At 37.5% G+C, this 6910-nt stretch overlaps 1 pseudogene; it reads left to right on the forward strand.

The window, feature by feature from the left end:
• Positions 1-5692: 5692 nt before the first annotated feature.
• LOC105669063 (uncharacterized) lies at positions 5693-6601 on the forward strand (annotated as a pseudogene).
• Positions 6602-6910: the final 309 nt, after the last annotated feature.

The following is a 6910-nucleotide window of genomic DNA, read 5'->3' on the forward strand; positions in this document are numbered from 1 at the left end:
ACGACTTAAAACTAAATAAAGAATTATCGTACGTGCAACTTACATAAAATCCTACGCTAAAGGCTCTGTGATGTTGGTAGGCGTAAGTAATACCGTCCTGATTCTCCTTTTTCTCGAGCGTACATTCGAGATCGGCGTACACTACGAACGTGAGCCGCTCCTTCCAACTATAGTGGTGAAACGTCAACCACTTTTTGTCCTCGCTGGGGAGAACGACGGCGCAATCGTTTATCTTGCCGCAGTCGATGCTGTGCGCCGATAATTTCTCCTGTGTATAAAAGTAGTGTAGACACCTGTAATAATTTGTATGATTAATACTGTGAATAAAGTTTCGAATTATTCTATAAATATGTTTTTACACTCACCGATCGCAAATGTACTTTTTATTTGCGTGCTTGCTCAATTGCGAGCTCACCAACCGCGACAAGTTTTTGATGCACACAAAGTGTGCATCGTTGTTTTTACGCACGTAGAGCAGGTTGACGTGCTTCTCCTTTTTGTCGTCGGCGAGCCGCAGAGGGACGATTTTTGAGTCTTCGGTGGTGAAGACGTTGACGGAGATGGCGTTTAGTTTCTCGAACTTTGATATTTGTGGCAGCGTCACGGGGAACTCGATGCCGCACAGATTCAACATCGTTGAATAGTGCGGGTACTGCGATACTCTTTCCGGGTACTTTTCCGCCGGATGTAAAGCTGCTACCACCGCCCACGCGAAACATGCATTGTCCGTCGATTGCACGTTGACCTCAGCCCTTTTTAGCATAATTTGCCACGGTAACTCGATGTGGCATCCCACGTGCAGAGGATTGAACTTGTTCACATTGACGGTGAGATTCAGGATACGCGACAACGCCCATCCGCTATCGCGTTCCTGAAACTCCTCCAAAGCCGCCAGAATATCATCCTCCACGTGCCGCGTGTACCACTCGTTGAGATCGGATGTGGGAAACAACTCGCAATTTTTGGTGGCGATGGTCTTCACGGCAGTCTTGTCGCCCGCGACGAATTCCCCGTTGAACGCGGTGTTAATCTTGACGCTGTTGTGTTCCGCCATGACGCCCTGGATCCGCTCGATAACCGTATTTTTTACATTTTCAAAAAATTCACGAGGATCGATGTATTCGCGATTGACAACCACACCCGTCAGCACACGGTTCCTAAACGCCGTCTCGATCTCCTTCCACGTGTAGCCCTTCTTCTCGTATCCACCGTATCCGGCACCGACGGGCACAAAGCGCTCGTGCAGGGTGTCCCTCACACCCTCCAGACGCGCAATTTGCGCCACCAGAGAGTTGACTACTCCGGTGCGTTGTCTCTTGCGACATTGTTCCTTGAGAGAATCGAGGTACTCATTGCACTCGTAGTCCCATGGAAGGAACTCTCCCGTCGTTTTGATATTCGCTGCTCGTACGGTAAGATCGCGCTCCTTCTCCATTGCGAATGATTTTGAAGATTCATATTTTTCTCACTCGCTTTATATACCCGTTTGTTGCACACGACACTAACTATAAGCATAACAATGGCTCATGTTTGTATTAACAATCCTTATCTTATCTCTTCCGGGAATTATTGTAATCTGATACCCCTACCACTCCACATTTACCCCCTCTCCTCCAAACATGATGACGTATCTAGCAACATGCACTCTACTTTGATGCGCGCGTTGTAGGATAAGTCGGTATAGCGGATAAGATGGCACGGAAAAAAAATAAAAAATTTTAATTACAGTTGAAATAATATTTATTAATATGTATTGTTACAACTCCGCAAAGACCTGAGTCACCAGTTCACAATCAATTATATTATTCTTATCGAATAAATCGCTTTTGCGAATCGCCACGTGATCGGGGTCCTTCGCATTCCTTGCAATTTTTGAAAAGTGTGCGAACTTGACATCAACCGTACCGGTGATGTTGTTCAACGAATGATTGATACAGTCTACGCAATATTCAAGTGCAAACATGTTACACACGGTTCGGTTTGACATGATTAAACATAATGCTGATGTTGCCAGGCGCATTACTTTTAGGTTGTTCATTTTTCCAAAACTTAACGTGCAGTGTCCAACGGTCTGAGACGATGCTTCGTCCGCATCATTCTTAAAGAAGCTGGCGATGATGCTCCGTTGATTCATGAGTTCTTTCCATACGCCGTATGATAGACGTAGCTCCTTACCATGATTGTCACCGAGAGCGATTTCCACACAGCTCGACGTTGAGACGTTGATTCCGATGTCGAGATACTTGTACCCAGTCTTCGTCAAATAGTATCTTCTAACCAAGATCCTAGATGATTCTTTTTCCATCTTTGACATATTACTTTTTTGTTTTCTGTGAAAAAATAAATTGTTAGTTTAAAAGTATAACAATTAAGTTTAAAGATGTGGCTAAAGAAACAACATACTCGTTGGATAATTGCAGCTTCTTCGCACTTTGCTGTTCGTTGATCTGATTATTCACGGTTGACATGGTGCAAAACATCGTTGCTAGTAAACGTCACAGCGAACTAGTAATTTTCTCAATGATTTCGAACGACTGATGGTTCCTATTCTTTTTCACTTGTTTTATATACCCACTTGTTGTATACAAAATTGAAATCTGACAACATGGCGCTGAAAATGCTGACTTGGCTGCCTGTTGCTATGGGCTTTTGTTCTAAAATACAGCGATGACGCAATCCGTAAACCTGCACGAACCTACATACTATAAACATAATGATTCCGACAACATGGCGCTCTACTTTGATGCGTAGAAAAAAAAACCAAAGGATGTAAACAGTTCTCTTTCCAATAAACAATCCTTATCTTTTCCGGGAATCCTTATCTCGCGATTTGTATTAACAATCCTTATCTTCCGGGAATTATTGTAATCTGATACCCCTACCACTCCACATTTACCCCCTCTTCTCCAAAAACAAAGACGTCATTACCCCCTCCACTGTTATCCGATACCCCTCTTCCCCTCTTTACCCGCGCACCCCCTCATTGCCCCATGGGTTAGAATCATCATAGTATAACTACTTACTAGCAACAGAAATTTCAAAATTTTTTATAGGTTTTTGTTTTCTGGGATGCGTGCCACATGCTTAAATTAAGTAGAAATTGTTTCGGTACGAAGCAAATTTTAATTACCGCAGAAGGAGCAAAAATAAAATGGCAATTCCTGACATTGCTTTGCAAAGTATAAAAACGTGAAGGTTGAGATGTGGCAATAAATTAACAAAGACATTTAAACTGGCAAGCGGAAAAGATGAATGTTAGCTGCACAATTGTTAAGTTGCAGTGTGGCAGATTCTTTAATATATTGTGAAAAGAAAAATATCGAAGAATTTTCAAGTGCAAATCACACTGCAGTTTTTTGTAAGACGATTAATAATTGTTTCGATATTTTAAACACACAAAATATTTTCAGTAACAGTTCTTTTGGCCAAAAAATAAGTATGGCAAATATAGATGCTGTCACTGAACACGTTAATGAATTTGTTACATACATACAAGGTTTAACACTGATAATGGACGAAAAGTTATTCATTCAGAGAGAAAAACAGGGTTTCTTGGGTTCATAATTTGCTTACAAAATGCTATCGAATTATTTAAATTGTTATTTAAAAAGTGCAATGGCAAGTTTAAATATTTATTAACTTACAAACTAAGCCAAGATCATTTAGAAGTATTTTTTTAGTGCTTTGCGCAGTCGCGGTGGTTCTAACAACAATCCCAGTGCATATCAATTTTGCAATGCTTACCGCCGGCTTATCATTAGGCATGAAATATCTGGTTCAGAAACAGGGAATTGCATGAATTTCGAAGGTATTGAAATTTTGCACGTGGGGAGCTGTAATAAAAAATGTTTTCCAGATTCTATTATAGAATCTGGAAATGGCAATCCACCCCTAGATCATGACCATTTAACAACTGTCTGGCGACTATCACCGTTCGTAGAGGACACATGTAAATATATTAGTGGCTTTGTCAGTAAGTCGGTTGCACAATTAATAGAATGTTATTTTTGTAAGTTTTCTTTCCGGTTCCGAAGATTCATCACTATTAAGCATTATTAAAAATAGAAGTAAGTTAACAATTGCATCGAAAGATGTCCAGTCAATTTGTCACACATGCGAGTTACATTATAGAACAATAGAAAATAAGTTGCAAAGCATCAATATGACACAATTCCGCAATAAAATTTTCACATTAGTTAATACATCCGTATTTACTGCCAGAGAACTTTTTGATCACATCTCAAAACAAGATCTGTTTTTTAATCACAGAACAGAAATGATTATATTAGTTATTAAACAATATTTAAAGATTCGAATCTATCACACGAATAAACAAATTTGCGAAAAAGATAATTATATCAGGAAGAAATATACGAAACTTATATTGTTCGATAATCAATAAATAAATATACAAATTATCATTCACACTTGAATGCATTTTTATTCAGTTGATACAAATTATAATTTGTCAATTGTCACTTCAATATTTTTCTTATCATAAATTGGTCCTTATCATAATTTTTATTAGCCTTTATGTATACCGTTTTGCGCTATAATTCGTTTGCGCGCGCTTTCCTCTTTGGTCATGCGCATTACAAACTAGGATCATCATCTATCTATCTCTGTCAATCTACTCGCCGACACTTTCACGAAACTATGCTCTTTCCAGTATTATATGTTCTAAGTACTAACCGCTACGACTCAATCTTAGGGTGGAGTCCCATGGAGCGTATCAGGAGTATCGCGGATTGCGCGTATCGAAAATCTGACCAATCACGGATGTTCCGCTGCTTTCAGTACGTGAACGTGTCGTTCCTACGGTCCCATGAAGCGGAACTCGCGTAAGCGAATCAAGCGGATGCTCAATCACGAAACGAATTTTGTTATTTTTTCTATCTAAACAGTCTTGTGATTGGTGAACCACTGATCCGCTTACGCGAATTCCGCTTTATGGGACCATAGGAGAAACAAAAAACAGACCGAAGAATCGAAGAATATCTATAGTATGTATACGTAAAGTAAATTTTATTTAATTTATTAAGTTATTTAGTATAAGTAAATATAACATTTGACTTTTAGGTGCAGAATGAAATCAAAAACAATATTCTTTTTAATTGTTTTATTAATAAAGCGTTTAAAGCGAAATTACGATGTTTTTATCAGGCAGGAAATATATCGTAAAATTATTAAACTTTATGCGCTTTATTATTTAACATTGAAAAGCGAGAGAAAAGTTATGAATAAAAGAAAACGGAAATATTGGGTCAGACCAATATTTTCTATTGAACGACGTTTAGCACAAGGAGCGAGCAATAATCTCGTTAATGAATTAGAACAACATGATCATGAAAAATTCGTTAATTATTTCCGAATGGAACCGATACTTTTTGAGAAATTATTACAATTAGTCGGACCTTCAATTACTAAACAATCTGCAGTTCGAGAAGCTATTCCACCTGAAACAAGGCTACACATTACCATCAGGTTCTTGGCATCTGGAGATAGTATGCGATCCTTATCATATGCTTTTCGTGTTGGACACAATACCATCTGTAAAATAGTGTCAGAAACTTGCGAAGCTAGTTGGCAATGTTTGAAAGATACTGCTTTTATAACAAATAATAAAGAGAACTGGCAAAATGTTGTTGATGATTTTGAAAGGTTCTGGAATTTTCCAAATTGTATAGGAGCCATGGATGGAAAACATGTAACTTTACAGGTATATATGATAAAATACAATATTAAAAATAAAAACTAATCAAATACTAATATTGCTGATAAATGTATCTTATTACAGGCTCCACCGAATTCCGGCTCGACATATTTCAATTACAAAGGAAATCATAGTATTAATCTTCTAGCAATTAGCGACGCCAAATATCGCTTTATTGTTGTCGACTTCGGAGGCGAAGGCAGACAGAGCGATGGAGGAGTTTTTCGGAACAGTCTTATTAGAAATTACATCGCAAGTGGTTCATTAAAGCTGCCAAATCTGAAGCCAATTGAAGTTGATGGATAAGTTCTCCCTTATGTGCTGCTAGCAGATGAAGCCTTTCCATTGACAAACTTTATAATGAGGCCGTACCCACGAAATGACAGATTGGACTTGTCAAAAAAAGTATTTAACTACAGGCTTAGTAGAGCAAGGAGAGTGGTAGAAAGTGCTTTTGGAATATTGGCAGAGAGATGGAGAATCTACAGAAAGCCGATAATATCAAGTATTGCTAATGCAAAGAAAATTGTGCAAGCAACAGTAGTGTTGCATAATTTTATTATTAACAATGAAGAACAATTGCAATTACCATGTAGGTATGTGAATATTAATAAAGGCGACTTCAATCCAACAATGAATTCAAGAGGGCTACGCTCATTGCCAATCTGTAGAGGAAGAACATCTCAAAGTGGAATCGAAGTTCGACACGCATATACTTCATTTTTTAATGGAAATGGCGCATTACCTTATCAATGGGAAAAAGCTATAAACAACAATTTTTAATTGTACAGAAATGATAATTAATAAATATATTAAAAACAAAATATAATTTACTTAAATCTTTAAAAATAATTAAAAATTCTCAATACAGCTATTTAGAAGCATATAAAACTTTATTATTTTGTAACATATTAAACTTTACATTACTTTAACGTGTATAAAACTAATATTATATTAAAGTAAAATATATTAAAATAAAATATATGAAAATGAAAAGCACAAATTTAATGAAATGATAAAGAATTTTCCAATTCATAAAGGTCCGTTAGTATTTTTATTTCGAATTTTGTCCTTTCTCGTTGTGGCAGTGCCCGTAATCTATTTCCTATTTGGAGGAAAAACCCGTCAACAGCATCAGGTGTATTTTTCGATTCTTGAATACTGGACATGATTACTTTTGTTATTTCAATGTCTGAG

Source organism: Linepithema humile, chromosome 6, assembly GCF_040581485.1.
Source record: "Linepithema humile isolate Giens D197 chromosome 6, Lhum_UNIL_v1.0, whole genome shotgun sequence".
Classification (NCBI taxonomy): domain Eukaryota; kingdom Metazoa; phylum Arthropoda; class Insecta; order Hymenoptera; family Formicidae; genus Linepithema; species Linepithema humile.